Source organism: Pristiophorus japonicus, chromosome 9 (assembly GCF_044704955.1).
Source record: "Pristiophorus japonicus isolate sPriJap1 chromosome 9, sPriJap1.hap1, whole genome shotgun sequence".
Taxonomy (NCBI): domain Eukaryota; kingdom Metazoa; phylum Chordata; class Chondrichthyes; family Pristiophoridae; genus Pristiophorus; species Pristiophorus japonicus.
This window is the reverse complement of record NC_091985.1, coordinates 216,301,235-216,321,509: the sequence shown is the minus strand read 5'-3', so window position 1 is coordinate 216,321,509 and position 20,275 is coordinate 216,301,235. Positions and strand designations below refer to the sequence as shown.

General features: G+C 45.4%; 1 long non-coding RNA gene across 1 annotated transcript; it reads left to right on the top strand.

Moving 5' to 3' along the window:
• The first annotated feature begins 320 nt into the window (after positions 1 to 320).
• LOC139273694 (uncharacterized) lies at positions 321 to 16,375 on the top strand. Its single transcript, XR_011595302.1, has 3 exons — positions 321 to 406; positions 1,184 to 1,274; positions 16,254 to 16,375. It is a non-coding gene; the product is annotated as an uncharacterized lncRNA (long non-coding RNA).
• The last annotated feature ends 3,900 nt before the right edge of the window (positions 16,376 to 20,275 follow it).

Sequence of the window (20,275 nt, the reverse complement as noted above, 5' to 3'; positions counted from 1 at the left end):
CTGCACAGTTCCAGCAAACACTCCTACTCCCCCGTCCCTCCGATGTTTCTGCAGGATTGCTTTGTGAGGACAGGCTCACGAAGAGAAAAAACCCTGCACGGAATGATCCCAAATTGAGCATCTTAAAGGGGCAAGGCCCCCAGCTTTAAACATTCTCTGTCCTTGCCCCCCAGGCCCAGTTCCTTTGCTCAGATTCTGATAAAAGTAAATCGAGAAAAGTGCACTTTGCTTTTTAAAAGGCTGAATTATTGCAGAGCTGCGCATGCGCGAACAAGCCCCGCCCCTCGAGTGAGCAGAAGAGCGCATGCGCCCTCCCCTCCCCCAGCCCAGCCTGTGAGCGCCATTCACTCAGTGAGCGGAAGAAGATGGTTTAAACAACCGGGAATGGAGACATCGCGGCCCCGGGGTAAGGCAGCGAGCAGCAGCCTCCTTACAGCAGCACATCGCTTTGGGAGCGTGTCCGCAGATGGGCTCAGAGATCGGCACTGAGTCCGGGGGAAGTTCAGGGGAAGTGGGGGTCTGTGTGTAACAGGCGAAGTGGAGCAAGAACTGGTCTCAGTGCGTGGAGTGAGTGGGGGAAGGGAGAGGCCATTCTCGGGCTGTGTGTGGACAGCGTGTGTCCCGGGTAAGGGAGACAGAATGGGAAGGATCTGCTGTTTACAGTCATTGCTGCTTTCTCCCTGCAAACCAGTAGTGAACGTTCCTGCTTTAGTTCCAGTCTCACCGTGTTTGTTGTCATTGGACAGTGAGCAGTGGAAGCAGAGAGGATTTATACAAGGAGCATCTATTGCAGGCACCGGGTGAGAAATGTGAAGGACATGTTTTAAACAGCGGCTCTTTGTTTTTGGTTGAACGGTTAGTGCCCTGGGAGAGGAGAGCAGCAATCTGAGCTGTGGTAAAAGTCCGTGCCCCATCGGGTCGTCCCATTCCTGAAGCAGGGCAGGGCAGGGGTTGGGTTGTGTCTGGATGTCAGTAAATTGCTGTAAATCTGCCCAACACACTTGGTGTGCAGAAGCCGAGTGCTGCAGTACTGCAGTGGAGTCAGACACTGACACTGTTTGTCTCGCTGGCTTCCCTTTGTGAATGTTCATAATGAATATTAATTGAACGATTACATTCATCACTTTAGTCTTTTCTACCTCTCCTATTCTTGAATGATCAGAGATACCTTCTCCTCCTACAGGCAAGGAATTGAAGGAACCGGAACAAATGTGAAGTTTCCTCCACCTGAGACATAAGGAACAGTGTAACCAGCTCTTCCTCACACACAGTAGGTACGGTACCGATCACTGTGCGGATACACAGACAGGTTATCCAAATTAAACATGTGTGAGGTGCTGAATGGCCTCCTCCTATTCCTGTGTAACAGGCCCGAGGGGGCTGATGGCCACCTCCTGTTCCTAAATTAACAGACTGGAGATACTGAGTGGCCTTCTCCTGTTCCTAATGTAATAAACACGAGGGGCTTAATGGCTTCCTCCTGTTCATATGTAACAAGCTCTCAGGGCAGATTGACCTTCCCCTGTACCTTTTGTATCAGGCTAGAATGGGTTGAATGGCCTCCTTTAGTTCTTATGTAACAGGTTCCAGGGGCTGAATAGCCACTTCTATTCCTGTGTAACAGACTCCAGGGGCTGAATAGCCTCCTCCAGTTCCTATGTAACAAGCTCGAGGGGCTGAATGCCCTCCTCCTGTTCCCATGAAACAATCCCGTGGGGATGATTGTCCTTGTCCTATTCCTATTCCTTATGTGACAGACCCGGGGGACAGAATTGCATCATTCTATTGCTTTTTAATTCCAGTTGCTGAATGGCCCTCTCCAGTTCATAATGTAATCCGCTCAAGGAGCTGAATGGCCTCCTCAGTTCCTAATGTAATAGGCTCGAGGAGCTGAATGGCCCTCTCCTGCTCCCATGTCACAGGATCAAAGGGCTGAATGGCCTGCTCATGATCCTAATTTAACATGCTTGGGGGCTGAATGTCCTCCCCCAGTTCCTATACAACATGCTCGAGGGGCTGACTGTCCTCCCCAGTTCCTATGTAACATTCAGGAGAGGCTGAATGGACTCCTCCAATTCCTCTGTAACAGGCTCGAGGGGCTGAATGGCCACCTCCTGTTCCTGGTTAACAGTTCCGAGGGGTGGAATTGGCCTACTCCTGTTCCTATGTAACAGACCTGAGGGACTGAGTGGTCTTCTCCTGTTCCTAATGTAAGAAGCTCGAGGGGATGAAAAACGTCCTGCTGTTCCCATGTCACACAATCAAAGGCTGAGTGGTCTGCTCATGTTTCTAATGTTAGAGAGGCTGAATTTCCTCTTCCCACGTAACAGAATGGAAAGGCTGAATGGCATCCTCCTGATTCAATGTAACAGGCTCGAGAGGAAGAATGGCCTCATCCTGTTCCTGTCTAACAACTCTAGGTGTTGAACAGCCACCTCCTGTTCCTGTGTAATAAGTTAGGTGGGATGAGTGGCCTCCTCCACTTGCGTTATAAGATATGCGACTGGCTTATTGGCTTCTTCCAGTTCCTATAACATTCTCGGGGGGCTGAATGGTCTCCTCCAGTTCCTACGTAACATGCTTGAGGGTCTGAATGGCCTCCTCCTATTCCGATGTGAAAGGTTCCAGAGTAACAGTATCCAGTCGATGCATTGCCTCCACCAATTCCTTTATAGCAAGGCTAAGGTGCTGAATGCCCACCTCCTGTACCTATGCAACAATCTTGAGGGATTGAATGGCTGCCTGTTCATTTGTAACAGGTTGGAGGGGCTGAATGGCGTCCATCTATTCCTGTAAAGCAGATTCCAAGGCTGAACGGTCAACTCCAGTTTCTAATGTAACAGAGTCGAGGGGCAGAATAGCTCACTGTTCCTATGTAACAGGGACTGAATGGGCCTCTTCCTGTTCCTTATGTAACAGGATCCAGGGACTGAATGGCCTCCCCCTGTTCCTTTTGTAACAGACTCGAAGGGATGATTTGCCTTCAGGTTCCGTGTGCTGAAAGGCCTCCTCAAATTCCCAGATCCAGGGACTGTTCTTCCCTCTTGTTTTGGAAATAGCATCGGCAGTAAACAGGAGCTCAATGCTTCTTGCCCACCAGCTCTCTGATCGGGCTCCTCGCGCTGATTATGTTTTCTCATCTCGCTCAAACGTCCCCAAATGTTGCTTTCTTTTCCATCACCTCTAGAGTTATTAGTCAAGTTTGCATCGAGCAAATCGTGATCTCACCAGTAACAGCACTTTCCTGATGGTTATCTTCGAGGCTGCTTCTGACAATTTCTTCTGCGTAAATGTTAACCACCATAAGTAACTGAAAAGCTTAATTTCTACAGCAACAACAAACACTTGCATTTATGACAGATACAGAGTGAATCCCACACTCACTCACTGTACCACAGACTGTCAGATACAGAATAAGTCCCACACTCACTGTACCACAGACTGACAGATACAGAGTGAATCCCACACTCACTCCCTGTACCACAGACTGACAGATACAGAGTGAATCCCACACTCACTCACTGTACCCACAGACTGTCAGATACAGAATAAATCCCACACTCACTCACTGTACCCCTGACAAATATGATTTACATAACGTATTAATAGCTCGTCTCTACTCCAAATATTTTTGAATCACATTTGTCCACTATAATGTTAAAAACTGTTGTCTGTTGGGGCTGTCTCTGATCTGTAAATTTCACAGATATAGGATAAAACACTCTCACATACCAGAAACTGACCGGTACAGAATAAAAGCAACACGCAGATACGGAAACTGACAGATACAGAATAAATCCCACACTCACATACCAGAAACTGACAGGTACAGAGGAAACACACACTCGCTTAGCCCAGATTGAGAGATACGGAATGAATCCCACATTCACATAGCACAAACTGACATATAAAGGTAAAAATCCACACTCAGATACCAGAAACTGACACCCCACACATGTACCACAAACTGACAGGTACAGAAAAAAAACACAATCACATTCCAGAAACTGAGGTACATATTAATTCCTACACTCACACAGCAGTAGCTGAAATAAAACCCACATTCACATAGCAGAAACTAACAGGTATAGAATAAAACCCACACTCACATATCAGAAACTGATGTACACAATAAAACCCATACTCACATCTCAGAAATTGACAGGTACAGAATAAACCCCATACTCACATATCAAAACTTGACAGGTACACGATAAATCTCAAATCACATAGCAGATACTGACAGGTACAGAATAAATCTCACCTTCACCGCCAAATCTGACAGGTACAGAATAAAATACACACTCAGATAATAGAAACAGAGAGGTACAAAATAAATCCCACGTTCACATAGCAGAAACTGACAGGTACAGTATGGAACCCACACCCACGTATCTGAACAATAATATGCAAGTAAAACCCATACTCGCCTATCGGAAACTGACAGGGAAACACACACACCAGAGACTACGGAATGAGTAGAACAGTTTCGGCACTCTTACCCCAGTGTCAGGCTCTCACAATCGTTGTTTCAGTAATTTGGATGATAACTAACATGTTCTCAATGTGGCCCATTTAATTAGTGATAAAAGCAACTTGCGAAACAATCCCATTTTTGCTAATTTAATTTGTGACAAAAAGATGGTCTGAGCGTGAGCTAAAAACATGCTGCTCCTCCCCTCCCCCCACAGTGTTTAAACCGACGGGAAGGGCCCAGGCGAGCTCCCCTCCTCCAGCTCTGTCGGCGGCTGCCGTTTCCTCTGTGCTGGGCTGATGATCGTTGAACATGTCTGGTTCTACTCTGCGATTGTGGGTTTTCGTCTGGCACTGTCAATTTTTGGTATTTGAGTGTTGATTTTTTTTGTGAGTGCGGTTTTACTCTTTATTTATCAGTGTTTGATGTGTGAGTGTGGGTTGTAATCTGTATCCGTCAGTTACTGGTGTGTGAGTGTGGTTTTCACTCTCGACCTTTCAGTCTCTGGTATATAGCCACGTGCTAGTCAGAGTAGGAATCGCAGGATAGCGCAGATGAATACGTGGCTTGAGCAGTGGTGCAACAGGGAGGGATTCAAATTCCTGGGGCATTGGAACCAGTTCTGGGGGAGGTGGGACCAGTACAAACCGGACGGTCTGCACCTGGGCAGGACCGGAACCAATGTCCTAGGGGGAGTGTTTGCTAATGCTGTTGGGGAGGAGTTAAACTAATATGGCAGGGGGATGGGAACCAATGCAGGGAGACAGAGGGAAACAAAAAGGAGGCAAAAGCAAAAGACAGAAAGGAGATGAGGAAAAGTGGAGGGCAGAGAAACCCAAGGCAAAGAACAAAAAGGGCCACTGTACAGCAAAATTCTAAAGGGACAAAGGGTGTTAAAAAAACAAGCCTGAAGGCTTTGTGTCTTAATGCAAGGAGTATCCGCAATAAGGTGGATGAATTAACTGTGCAAATAGATGTTAACAAATATGATGTGATTGGGATTACGGAGACGTGGCTCCAGGATGATCAGGGCTGGGAACTCAACATCCAGGGGTATTCAACATTCAGGAAAGATAGAATAAAAGGAAAAGGAGGTGGAGTAGCATTGCTGGTTAAGGAGCAAATTAAGGCAATAGTTCGGAAGGACATTAGCTTGGATGATGTGGAATCTATATGGGTAGAGCTGCAGAATACCAAAGGGCAAAAGACGTTAGTGGGAGTTGTGTACAGACCTCCAAACAGTAGTAGTGATGTTGGGGAGGGCATCAAACATGAAATTAGGGGTGCGTGCAATAAAGGTGCAGCAGTTATAATGGGTGACTTTAATATGCACATAGATTGGGTTAACCAAACTGGAAGCAATACGGTGGAGGAGGATTTCCTGGAGTGCATAAGGGATGGTTTTTTAGACCAATATGTCGAGGAACCAACTAGGGGGGAGGCCATCTTAGACTGGGTGTTGTGTAATGAGAGAGGATTAATTAGCAATCTCGTTGTGCAAGGCCCCTTGGGGAAGAGTGACCATAATATGGTGGAATTCTGCATTAGGATGGAGAATGAAACAGTTAATTCAGAGACCATGGTCCAGAACTTAAAGAAGGGTAACTTTGAAGGTATGAGGCGTGAATTGGCTAGGATAGATTGGCGAATGATACTGAAGGGGTTGACTGTGGATGGGCAATGGCAGACATTTAGAGACCGCATGGATGAACTACAACAATTGTACATTCCTGTCTGGCGTAAAAATAAAAAAGGGAAGGTGGCTCAACCGTGGCTATCAAGGGAAATCAGGGATAGCATTAAAGCCAAGGAAGTGGCATACAAATTGGCCAGAAATAGCAGCGAACCCGGGGACTGGGAGAAATTTAGAACTCAGCAGAGGAGGACAAAGGGTTTGATTAGGGCAGGGAAAATGGAGTACGAGAAGAAGCTTGCAGGGAACATTAAGACGGATTCCAAAAGTTTCTATAGATATGTAAAGAGAAAAAGGCTAGTAAGGACAAACGTAGGTCCCCTGCAGTCAGAATCAGGGGAAGTCATAACGGGGAACAAAGAAATGGCGGACCAATTGAACAAGTACTTTGGTTCGGTATTCACTGAGGAAAACACAAACAACCTTCCGGATATAAAAGGGGTCAGAGGGTCTAGTAAGGAGGAGGAACTGAGGGAAATCCTTATTAGTCGGGAAACTGTGTTGGGGAAATTGATGGGATTGAAGGCCGATAAATCCCCAGGGCCTGATGGACTGATCCCAGAGTACTTAAGGAGGTGGCCTTGGAAATAGTGGATGCATTGACAGTCATTTTCCAACATTCCATAGAGTCTGGATCAGTTCCGATGGAGTGGAGGGTAGCCAATGTAACCCCACTTTTTAAAAAAAAAAAGGAGGGAGAGAGAAAACAGGGAATTATAGACCGGTCAGCCTGACATCGGTAGTGGGTAAAATGATGGAATCAATTATTAAGGATGTCATAGCAGTGCATTTGGAAAGAGGTAATATGATAGGTCCAAGTCAGCATGGATTTGTGAAAGGGAAATCATGCTTGACAAATCTTCTGGAATTTTTTGAGGATGTTTCCAGTAGAGTGGACAAGGGAGAACCAGTTGATGTGGTGTATTTGGACTTTCAGAAGGCTTTCGACAAGGTCCCACACAAGAGATTAATGTGCAAAGTTAAAGCACATGGGATTGGGGGTAGTGTGCTGACATGGATTGAGAACTGGTTGTCAGACAGGAAGCAAAGAGTAGGAGTAAATGGGTACTTTTCAGAATGGCAGGCAGTGACTAGTGGGGTACCGCAAGGTTCTGTGCTGGGGCCCCAGCTGTTTACACTGTACATTAATGATTTAGACGAGGGGATTAAATGTAGTATCTCCAAATTTGCGGATGACACTAAGTTGGGTGGCAGTGTGAGCTGCGAGGAGGATGCTATGAGACTGCAGAGCGACTTGGATAGGTTAGGTGAGTGGGCAAATGCATGGCAGATGAAGTATAATGTGGATAAATGTGAGGTTATCCACTTTGGTGGTAAAAACAGAGAGACAGACTATTATCTGAATGGTGACAGATTAGGAAAAGGGGAGGTGTAAAGAGACCTGGGTGTCATGGTACATCAGTCATTGAAGGTTGGCATGCAGGTACAGCAAGCGGTTAAGAAAGCAAATGGCATGTTGGCCTTCATAGCGAGGGGATTTGAGTACAGGGGCAGGGAGGTGTTGCTACAATTGTACAGGGCCTTGGTGAGGCCACACCTGGAGTAGTGTGTACAGTTTTGGTCTCCTAACCTGAGGAAGGACATTCTTGCTATTGAGGGAGTGCAGCGAAGGTTCACCAGACTGATTCCCGGGATGGCGGGACTGACCTATCAAGAAAGACTGGATCAACTGGGCTTGTATTCACTGGAGTTCAGAAGAATGAGAGGGGACCTCATAGAAACGTTTAAAATTCTGATGGGTTTCGACAGGTTAGATGCAGGAAGAATGTTCCCAATGTTGGGGAAGTCCAGAACCAGGGGACACAGTCTCAGGATAAGGGGGAAGCCATTTAGGACCGAGATGAGGAGGAATTTCTTCACCCAGAGAGTGGTGAACCTGTGGAATTCTCTACCACAGAAAGTTGTTGAGGCCAATTCACTAAATATATTCAAAAAGGAGTTAGATGAAATCCTTACTACTAGGGGAATCAAGGGGTATGGTGAGAAAGCAGGAATGGGGTACTGAAGTTGCATGTTCAGCCATGAACTCATTGAATGGTGGTGCAGGCTAGAAGGGCCGAATGGCCTACTCCTGCACCTATTTTCTATGTTTCTATGTTTCTATATGTGTGGATTTTATCTGTAAATTTCAATCTCTGGTAGGCGAGTGTGGGTTTTACTCTCGGTCAGTTTCAGGTAATGTGGGCTTTAATCTGTACTGGTCAGTTTCTGGTACGTGAGTGTGAGTTTTATTTTGTATCCATCAGTCTATGTGTGAGTATTATTCTGTGAATGTCAGTCTCTGGGATGTGTATGTGGGTTTTCCTCCTGTCAGTTGCTGTTATGTGAACGTGTGTTTTATTCAAGTATGTGAATGTAGATTTCACTCTGTACCTGTCAGTCTCTTGTGTGTGAGTGTGGCACTTTTTATCTGTACCTGTCTGTTTCTGTTATGAGTGCAGTTATATTCTATACATCACAGTTTCTGTTATGTGAGTGTGGAGTTTACCACATTCTACCTGTCTGTCACTGGTATGTTAATGTGTGTATGTTTTCTGTACCTGTCAATGGCTATATGAATGTTGATTTCATTCTGTGCCTTTAAGTGTCTGGTACAGCTGTGGTATTGTGGGTTTGACATTGAATCAGTCAGTCACTTTCAGGTGAGTGTTGATTTTACTCTCTACCTGTCACTCTCTGATATGTGACTGTGTTTTATTCTGTATCAGTCCATCTCTGGGAAGTGAGTGTGGGTTTTATTCTGTATCTATCTGTTTCTGATATTTGAGTAAGGGTTTTAATCAGCACCTGTAAGTTTCTGTTATGGGAGTGTGGTTTTTAGTCTGTATTTCTCAGTCTTTGGCATGTGAGTGTGGGTATTACTCTGTATCTATCAGTCTCTGGAAAGCAAAAGTGTTTTTTTCTGCACTTGTCAGTTTCTGGTGAATGACTGTGGAGTTCACTATCTATCTGTCTCTGGTATGCGAGTGTGAGAATTTGTCTGTAGCTGTAAGGGCCTGGTATGGGAGTGTGGGTTTCACTATCAGTCAGTCAATCTCAGGTACTGGAAGTGATTGTGATTCTCTCTCAATCTGTCAGACACATTGAATGAGTGTATGAATCATTATGTTTCTCTCAGTCTCTGGTATTGTTTGTGAGCATGGGATTGATTATGTATCTGTTAGACTGGTGATGTGTGAGAGTGTGGGATTGATTATGTATCTGTTAGACTGGTGTTGTGTGGGATTGATTATGTATCTGTTAGACTGGTGATGTGTGAGAGTGTGGGATTGATTATGTATCTGTTAGACTGGTGTTGTGTGGGATTGATTATGTATCTGTTAGACTGGTGTTGTGTGGGATTGATTATGTATCTGTTAGACTGGTGATGTGTGAGAGTGTGGGATTGATTATGTATCTGTTAGACTGGTGATGTGTGTGAGTGTGGGATTCATTATGTAATTGACAGTCTCTTGTACTGAGCTATTCTTGCTCTGTGTGACTGTTGGATTTGGTTCCGTCTCCACCTGCTGCAGGCGGATGATAGGTTGAGATTATCGATGACTGTCTCAGGAGGAGGTTTGGTTCAGTCCATTACCTCCATTTCTCTGCTCTTGTAAGTTAGCTGTTGGGTTTGAGAGTCAGTGTACAGACACCAGTGTGAATTGACACCGTGTCAGTGTCTAACTGATCGTGGGTGAGAGTAAGGGAGTGAAATTGGATCTGCCTTTCAGTGCGATATGATTGGACTTTGAAATAACATATTATTGTACTACTCCAAGTGACTGTGGGATTCATAATATAACTCTGGAAATTCGGATCACTGTGGGACTGACAGCTTCTGCTGCCTGTGACAATATGATTGAGGTCAGTTCTGTGTCTCTGCGCTCTGTGAGTGATAATGTACTTACTGTGTGTGAGAAGGAGCTGCCTGCACTGTTCCTTGTGTTCCGGGTTGAGGAAAGATCAAATTTATTCTGGCTTGAAGTATTTTGCTGAGAATAATAATAGGAGAACACTATTAGTTATGATATGGACAGAATATGGAGAGAATATAAAAATAAAGTTATTTATTACAATGCGTTTGTTTGTAATAAAGTAAAGTATCTGGAGAGAGGAATCCGCGATACAAACAGTGTCATTGCCTGATCTCACTGCAGTGCAGCGGCACTCAGATTCCCCACACCAGGTGTGTAGGATGGTTCTATAGTAAGTTATCAGCATCCAGACACAACCCCAACCCGGCACTGGTCCATGAATGGGACCACCCGATTGGCACAGTCCAGGTTTATATCTCCCACTCCCATGGGACTACCTGTAAAATTCTGAATTCCTTCCTGGAATATAATCACAGGTACTTGGGCTGTACAACAATTGTTCTCAGTCTATTGAAACCAAGTTGCGGACCTGTGTCATTAACAGAATGTCACAGTGACCGGATCCTGATGTATCTGAGGGAGTGACAATGTATCTCTCGATCACCAGCAACACGGTTCTGAGAATTCAACGCACCCAAACAAAATAACCCATTTTTGAAATGTCTCCTTTCACACTCCTCTTCTGGTGCCTGCAATAGATGCACTTTGTGACACTCCTCACATCCTCAATCTCAGGCTGTGTTTTCACTGTTCAATGTCCAAGAACAAGCACTGAAATTGGAACTGAATCAGGAACATTCATTACTGATTTGGGGAAAGAAAGCAGCAATGATTTGAAAGAGCGAGGTGGTTTACTTTCTCTGTTACCTTACACTGTACACACACAGCCCGAGAATGGCCTCGCCCTTCCCCCATTCACTCCATGTTCCAGAATTAGTTCCTGCTCCACTCTGCCTCTTACAGACAGCCCCCGACTGCTGCTGAACTTACCCCGACTCAAAGCCCATCTGTGGACATAGTCCCAATGCAATGAGCTGCTGTAAGGAGGCTACTGTTTGCTCCCTTACTCGGGCCCGGGATATCTCCGCTCCCTGCAGCAGATAGACAGGCAAAAACACTTTTTAAAAAAAAAAAAAAAATTCAAATTACATTGTAAATAATACAATAAGGAGTATACAATAGTAAAATCACTATAATAAAGATTAATTATAATTAAACAAAAATAATATATACCATAATTATAAATTAAGTTAAAATTAGAAACTCAGCAATTGAAGCAAATTAAATCAGTTATTAGCTTTCTTTAAGATTCATTCCCTGTCCAGTGATTCAATTAATATTGGAAGAACCAATCTCCATCCTTGTGATGTCCTAATTTTATTACTTTTTATTTCTCATTTCGTCCCCTTGACAGGACCTGTGTTGGCTCCAGACTCGAGCTGCTTCCAGCTGCTCCAGGGTCAAAACTCCCTCCTGCTGCTCCAGGTTCAAAACTCCCTCCAGCTGTTCCAGGTTCAAAACTCCCTCCAGCTGTTCCAGGTTCAAAACTCCCTCCAGCTGTTCCAGGGACAAAACTCCCTCCTGCTGTTCCAGGTTCAAAACTCCCTCCTGCTGCTCCAGGGTCAAAACTCCCTCCTGCTGCTCCAGGGTCAAAACTCCCTCCCGCTGCTCCAGGTTCAAAACTCCCTCCCGCTGCTCCAGGTTCAAAACTCCCTCCCGCTGCTCCAGGTTCAAAACTCCCTCCCGCTGCTCCAGGTTCAAAACTCTCTCCCGCTGCTCCAGGTTCAAAACTCCCTCCTGCTGCTCCAGGGTCAAAGCTCCCTCCTGCTGCTCCAGGGTCAAAACTCCCTCCTGCTGTTCCAGGGTCAAAACTCCCTCCTGCTGCTCCAGGTTCAAAACTCCCTCCTGCTGTTCCAGGTTCAAAACTCCCTCCAACTGCTCCAGGCACGTGCTGCCTCCGTTGTAAGGGACACGCTTATGTTTAAATAAAAATAAAAAATGCTGGAAAAACTTAACAGCGTCTGTGGAGAGAGAAACAGTGTTAACATTTTGTTAATCCTTCATCAGAATTGGAAAAAGTTAGAGCTGTAACAGGATTTGAAGCAAGTGTAGAGGCAGGGATATGGGGGGGGGGGGGGTGGTGAGGAAAGAACAAAAGGGAAGGTCTGTGATAGAGTGGAAGGCAGAAGAGATTAAGAAACAAAAGGGATGATGGTGCGAGGCAAAAGGAGATGGTAAGAAACAAAAGATGAGGACTAAGAGATGATTAAGTGGAGAAAAATAGAGTATGAGAGGAAACTTGCAAGGAACATAAAAAAATGTCTGCAAAAATTTCTATAAGTATGTAAAAAAACAAGATTAGTGAAGACAAATGTAGGTCCTTTAGAGACAGAAACAGGAGAATTTGTAATGGGAAACAAGGAAATGGCAGAACAATTAAATAAATACTTCGGTTCTGTTTTCACGGAAGAAGACACAAATAACCTCCCAGAAATGCTAGGGAACAAAGGGTCTAGTGAGCAAGTGGAATTAATGGAAATGATTATTAGTAAGAAAATAGTGCTGGAGAAACTAATGGGACTGAAGGCAGACAAATCCCCAGGGCCTGATGATCTGCATCCCAGAGTATTAAAAGAGGTAGCCATGGAAATAGTAGATGCATTGGTTGTCATCTTCCAAAATTCTATAGATTATGGATCAGTTCCTGCAGAATGGAGGGTGTCAAATGTAACCCCACTATTTAAAAAAGGAGGGAGAGAGAAAACGGGGAACTACAGACCGGTTAGCCTGACATCAGTAGTAGCGAAAATGCTAGAGTCTATTATAAAGGATGTGATAACGGCACACTTAGATAATATCAACGGGATTAAAGAAAGTCAACATAGATTTATGAAAGTAAAATCACGTTTGACAAACCTACTGGAGTTTTTTTGAAGATGTAACTGATATAATAGATAAGGGAGAACCAGTGGATGTAGTGTATTTGGATTTTCAGAAGGCCTTTGATAAAGTCCCACATAAGAGGTTAGTGTGCAAAATTAAAGCACATAGGATTGGGGGTAATGTATTGGCATGGATTGAAAATTGGTTAACTGACAGGAAACAGTAGGAATAAACTTTTTTGGGGTGGTGGGTAGTGACTAGTGGGGTACCACAGGGATCAGTGCTTGGACCCCAGCTATTCACAATATATATATATAAATGATTTAGATGAGGGAACTAAATGTAATATTTTCAAGTTTGCTGACGACACAAAACTAGGTGGGATTGTGAGTTGTGAGGAGGATGCAAAGACGCTACAAGGCGATTTAGATAGGATGAGTGAGTGGGCAAACACAAGGCAGATGCAATATAACGTGGATAAATGTGAAGTTATCCACTTTGGTGGGAAAAACATAAGGACAAAGTATTATTTAAATGGTTATGACTTGGGAAGTGTCGATATACAGAGAGACCTGGGTGTCCTTGTACATCAGTCATTGAAAGCAAACAAGCAGGTGCAGCAGGCAGTTAGGAAGGCAAATGGTATGTTGGCCTTCATTGCAAGAGGATTTGAGTACAGAAGCAAGGATGTTTTACTACAGTTATACAGGGCCTTGGTGAGACCGCACCTGGAGTATTGTGTGCAGTTTTGGTCTCCTTACCTAAGAAAGGGTATACTTGCCATAGAGGGAGTGCAGCGAAGATTCACCAGACTGATTCCTGGGATGGCAGGATTGTCGAATAGGAGAGATTGGGTCGACTAGGCCTGTATTCACTAGAGTTTAGAAGAATGAGGGCGGATCTCATAGAAACGTATAAAATTCTGACTGGGTTGGACAGACTGGATGCGGGGAGGATGTTTCTCCTGGATGGGAAGTCAAGAACAAGGAGGTCTCAGGATACGGGGTAGGAAATTTAGGACCGAGATGAGGAGAAATTTTTTCACTTGAAGGGTGGTGAATCTGTGGAATTCTCTACCACAGAAGGCTGTGGAGGCCAAGTCACTGAATATATTTAAGAGGGAGATGGATTGATTTCTAGAAACAAAAGGCATTAAGGGGTATGGGGAAAAGCAGGAATATGGTGTTGAGATAGAGGATCAGCCATGATATTGAATGGTGGTGCAGCCTCGAAGGGCCAAATGGCCTACTACTGCTCCTATTTTCAATGTTTCTATGAGTCTTGATAGGGCGTAAATGGAGATGGCAGAATCATCAACAGCTGCCATGGGAAAGACAAAAAAACAGAAAAGAAAAAAAATATAAGCAGAAGTTCTGGTTTGAAATTGTTGAACTCTTATGTCGAGTCCAGAAGGCCTAAACAGAAGATGAGGTGCTGTTCCTCGAGTTCTGTACTCAGCTTCATTAGAACAGTGTAGGAGGCCGAGGACAGAGATGTGGGAGTGGGAGTGGGCCGGAGACAGGCGACCAGAGGCTCGGGGTCACCCTCGCGGACTGAATGGAGGTTTTCCACAAAGCAGTCACCCAATCTGTGTTTGAACTCCCCATTGTAGAGGAGACCACATTGTGAGCAGGGAATACATTATAAATTGAAAGAAGTACAAGTAAATCGCACTGTTTTACCTGGAAGGAGTGTTTGGGGCCCTGGACAGTGGGAATGGAGGAGCGAAAAGGGCAGGTGTTGCAGCTCCTGTGCTTGCACGGTAAGTTGCCGTGGAAAGGGGAGGGGTGCTGAGGGTGACTGTGGAGTGGATCAGCATGTCTCAGAGGGAGCGATCCCTTCGGAATACTGAGGGGAGGGGAAGATGTGATTGGTTGTGGGACCACCCTGGAGGAGGCGGAAAGGGTCCAAGATGATCCATTGAATGTGGAGGCTGGTGGGGTGAAAGGTGAGGACAAGGGGAACCCCATCGTGGTTCTGGGAGGGCAAGGAAGGGGTGAGAGCAGAATGGCGAGAAATAGAACAGACACGGTCAAGGGCCATGTTAACCACAACAGAGGAGAATTCTTGGTTAAGGGAAAAGGGACATATCAGAGGCACTAGTGTGTAAGGTGGCATCATCAGAGCAGATGCGACGGAGATGAGAAATGGGTGAATGGAATGGAGTCCTTACAGGAAGCGGGGTGGGAGGAACTGTAGTCCAGGTAGCTCTGGCAGCCAGCAGACAGTCATTGAATGTTTGTCAATAGCCTATCCCCAGAAATGGAGACAGAGAAGTCAAGGAAGGGAAGGGAAGAGTCAGATATGGACCATGTGAAGGTAAGGGAATGGTGGAAATTGGAAGCAAAGTGAATGAAATTTTCTAGTTCAGGGCGAGAGCAGGAAACCGCACCGATACGGTCATCGATGTACCAGAAGAAGAGGTGAGGGAAGGAACTGAGGAGGACTGGAACAAAGAATTTTCCACATATCCCACAAAAAAGCAGGCATAGCTAGGACCCTCGCGGATTCCCATAATTTGGAGGAAGTGAGTGGAGTCAAAGGAGAAGTTGTTCGATGTGAGAACAAGTTCAGCCAGGCGCAGGAGGGTGGTGGTGGATGGGGACTGGTTGGGCCTCTGCTCGAGGAAGAAGCAGAGCCCCCTCAGGCTGTCCTGGTGGGGGATGGAAGTGTAGAGGGATTGGACATCCATGGTGAAAAGGAGATGGTTGGGGCCAGGAAACTGGAAACTGTTAAAATGGCAGAGGGCATCAGAAGAATCATGGATGTAGGCGGGAAGAGACTGGACAAGGGGAGAAAAAAATAGAGCTGAGATCGGGGTGAAACGATGGGTCTACCAGGGCAGTCCTGTTTGTGGATCTTGGGAAGGAGGTAGAAGCGGGCTGTGCGTGGTTGGGGGTCTTTGAGGTTGGCGGCCGTGGAGGGAAGATCTCCAGAGGCATTGAGATCAGTGACAGTCTGGGAAACAATGGTTTGATGTTGGGTAGCGGGGTCATGGTCTGGGGGAGGTAGGAGGAGGTGTCAGAGAGTCGGGTGGCACATTCTGTATCGCACTGCAGGCTGGGTGAGACAGCCGCCATTAAATGTCTTGATCTTCCACCTAACGAGAATGTGATTGGAAGCAGGTGAAATGTGTTTGGAGCAAGAACAACAAAATAAACTGAAACCCCAGCACTTGGTGTCATTAAAAACTGTCACACTCAGTGTAGACGCGCCCACAATTTAGTCAACTCTGGAAAATATTTTTTCCAGTCATTTTTATTAATTTAGATTTATTGAATGTTGTGACTGACGCCTTCAATTAATGTTTATTTTCCAACTGCAGCTCACTCTGATTCCACTGGTGGATGATAATCGCCATCAGCCATTCAGAGGGAAGCAGATGCCCCCTTCTTAAAGGGCACAACCCATAAAGACTGGAACTTCACCACAATTAAAAGGAAACTTAGCAGATTAAATTAGAGTTCTATTTGCTGGGGTGATGATGCACTCCAGTCCCTTCGGTACCCACCAGTCGCAGAAGGCCAACTACAGCTCAGGACCACATCTGTTGTGTGACACTCTATGGAAAGCCTTCTGGAAGTCTCTAGACAACATCCATTGACAATCTCTTATCTACTTTATTAGTGACCAATAATCATGGAATCATACAGTGCAGGAGGAGGTTATTCAGTCCATCGAGTCTGTGCCGGCTTTTTGAAAACCTCCCCAATTAGTCCCACATCCCCGCTCTTTCCCCAGAATCCCATAACTTCTCCCTTTCAAGTACATTTCCAATTTCTTCTTGAAAGTAATTTCCACCATTTTTCAAGCAATGCGTTCCACGTGGCTAGGAACAGAGAGCAGTGGTTACTAGAATTCTTTGAGGATATAACGAGCATGGTGGATAGAGGTGTACCAATAGATGTGGTGTATTTAGATTTCCAAAAGGCATTCGATAAGGTGCCACACAAAAGGTTACTGCAGAAGATAAAGGTACGCGGAGTCAGAGGAAATGTATTAGCTTGGATAGAGAATTGGCTGGCGAACAGAAAGCAGAGAGTCGGGATAAATGGGTCCTTTTCGGGTTGGAAATCGGTGGTTAGTGGTGTGCCACAGGGATCGGTGCTGGAACCACAACTGTTTACAATATACATAGATGACCTGGAACAGGGGACAGAGTGTAGTGTAACAAAATTTGCAGATGACACTAAGATTAGTGGGAAAGCGGGTTGTGTAGAGGACACAGAGAGGCTGCAAAGAGATTTGGATAGGTTAAGCGAATGGGCGAAGGTTTGGCAGATGGAATACAATGTCAGAAAGTGTGAGGTTATCCACCTTGGGAAAAAAACAGTAAAAGGGAATATTATTTGAATGGGGAGAAATTACAAAATTACAACATGCTGTGGTGCAGAGGGACATGGGGGTCCTTGTGCATGAATCCCAAAAAGTTAGTTTGCAGGCGCAGCAGGTAATCAGGAAGGCGAATGGAATGTTGGCCTTCATTGCGAGAGGGATGGAGTACAAAAGCAGGGAGGTCCTGCTGCAACTGTATAGGGTATTGCTGAGGCCGCACCTGGAGTACTGCGTGCAGTTTTGGTCACCTTACTTAAGGAAGGATATACTGGCTTTGGAGGGGGTACAGAGATAAAAAGAGTACAAAAGGCCCAACGCGGCGGCAGTCGGGAGCAGCGTGTGGAGGTGCGTAGAGGCGCGTGAGTTCCGGGGTTGGCGAGAGGCTTGCAAAAGGCCCAGCCGGTGCAGCTATAGGGAGAAGGCAAAAAAGAAGTAGAAAGAAACAGAAAGGTGATGTCACAGCCAAGGGGGTAAGTGATTGGCTGGTGATTGGTGAGTAGGTTTTCTTTTTTCTCTTCTATAACAGTAAGTAAACTTTAGCATTGTTGTTGCCTATCTAAGGGTTAAGTCATGGCAGGAGAGCTCGGTCATGTGTTATGCTCCTCCTGTACCATGTGGGAACTCGGGGACGCCTCCAGTGTCCCTGACAACTACGTGTGCGGGAAGTGTATCCGCCTCCAGCTCCTGACAGACCGCATTGCGTAGTTGGAGCTGAGGATGGATTCACTCTGGAGCATCCACGATGCTGAGAATGACGTGAATAGCACGTTTAGTGAGTTGGTCATACCGCAGGTGAAGGGACAACAGCCAGCTAGGGAATGGAAGACCAGCAGGAAGAGCAGTGCAAGGAAGGTAGTGCAAGGGTCCCCTGTGGTCATGCCTCTGCAAAACAGATACACCGTTTTGAGTACTGTTTAGGGGGATGACTCATCAGGGGAGGGCAGCAGCAGCCAAGTTCATGGCACCATGGCTACCTCTGTTGCACAGGAGGGCAGGAAAAAGAGTGGGAGAGCGATAGTGATAGGGGATTCGATAGTAAGTGGAATAGATAGGCGTTTCTGCGGTCGCAACTGAGACTCCAGGATGGTATGTTGCCTCCCTGGTGCAAGGGTTAAGGATGTCTCGGAGCGGGTGCAGGACATTCTGAAAAGGGAGGGTGAACAGCCAGTTGTCGTGGTGCACATTGGTACCAACGATATAGGTAAAAAAAGGGATGAGGTCCTACGACATGAATTTAAGGAGCTAGGAGCTAAATTAAAACATAGGACCTCAAAAGTAGTAATCTCGGGATTGCTACCAGTGCCACGTGCGAGTCAGAGTAGGAATCGCAGGATAGCTCAGATGAATACGTGGCTTGAGCAGTGGTGCAGCAGGGAGGGATTCAAATTCCTGGGGCATTGGAACCGGTTCTGGGGGAGGTGGGACCAGTACAAACCGGACGGTCTGCACCGAGGCAGGACCGGAACCAATGTCCGAGGGGGAGTGTTTGCTAGTGCTGTTGGGGAGGAGTTAAACTAATGTGGCAGGGGGATGGGAACCAATGCAGGGAGACAGAGGGAAACAAAAAGGAGACAAAAGCAAAAGACAGAAAGGAGATGAGTAAAAGTGGAGGACAGAGAAACCCAAAGCAAAAAACAAAAAGGGCCACTGAATGTAAAGGGGCTGCAGGAGGGGTCAAAACTAAAAATCATGGATTAAAAACTAGTATTAAAACATCGAAATAAAGTAAATGAGTTGACGGCACAAATCATTACAAATGGGTATGATTTGGTGGCCATTACAGAAACGTGGTTGCAGGGTGGCCAAGACTGGGAATTAAACATACAGGGGTATCTGACGATTCGGAAAGATAGACAAGAAGGTGGGGTAGCTCTGTTAATAAAGGATGATATCAGGGCAGTTGTGAGAGACGATATTGGCTCTAATGAACAAAATGTTGAATCGTTGTGGGTGGAGATTAGAGATAGTAAGGGGAAAAAGTCACTGGTGGGCGTAGTTTATAGGCCCCCAAATAATAACTTCATGGTGGGGCGGGCAATAATCAAGGAAATAATGGAGGCATGTGAAAAAGGAACGGCAGTAATCATGGGGGATTTTAACCTACATATCGATTGGTCTGATCAAATCGCACGGGGTAGCCTGGAGGAGGAATTCATAGAATGCATACGGGATTGTTTCTTAGAACCAGTATGTTACAGAACACTATCTTAGATCTGGTCCTCTGTAATGAGACAGGAATAATAAACGATCTCCTAGTAAAAGATCCTCTCGGAATGAGTGATCACAGTATGGTTGAATTTGTAATACAGATTAAGGGTGAGGAAGTAGTGTCTCAAACGAGCATACTATGCTTAAACAAAGGGGACTACAGTGGGATGAGGGCAGAGTTGGCTAAAGTAGACTGGAAACACAGACTAAACGGTGGCACAATTGAGGAACAGTGGAGGACTTTTAAGGAGCTCTTTCATAGTGCTCAACAAAAATATATTCCAATGAAAAAGAATGGCGGTAAGAGAAGGGATAACCAGCCGTGGATAACCAGGGAAATTAAGGAGAGTATCAAATTAAAAACCAATGCGAATAAGGTGCCAAGGTTAGTGGGAAAATAGAAGATTGGGAAAATTTTAAACGACAGCAAAGAATGACTAAAAGAGCAATAAAGGGATAGATTACGAAGGTAAACTTGCGCAAAACATAAAAACGGATAGTAAAAGCTTTTACAGATCTATAAAACGGAAAAGAGTGACTAAAGTAAATGTTTGTCCCTTAGAAGATGAGAAGGGGGATTTAATAATGGCAAATGTGGAAATGGCTGAGACCTTAAACATTATTTTGCTTCGGTCTTCACAGTGGAAGACACAGAAACCATGCCAGAAATTGCTGGTCACAGGAATGTGGGAAGGGAGGACCTGGAGACAATCACTATCACTAGGGGGGTAGTGCTGGACAGGCTAATGGGACTCAAGGTAGACAAGTCCCCTGGTTCTGATGAAATACATCCCAGGGTATTAA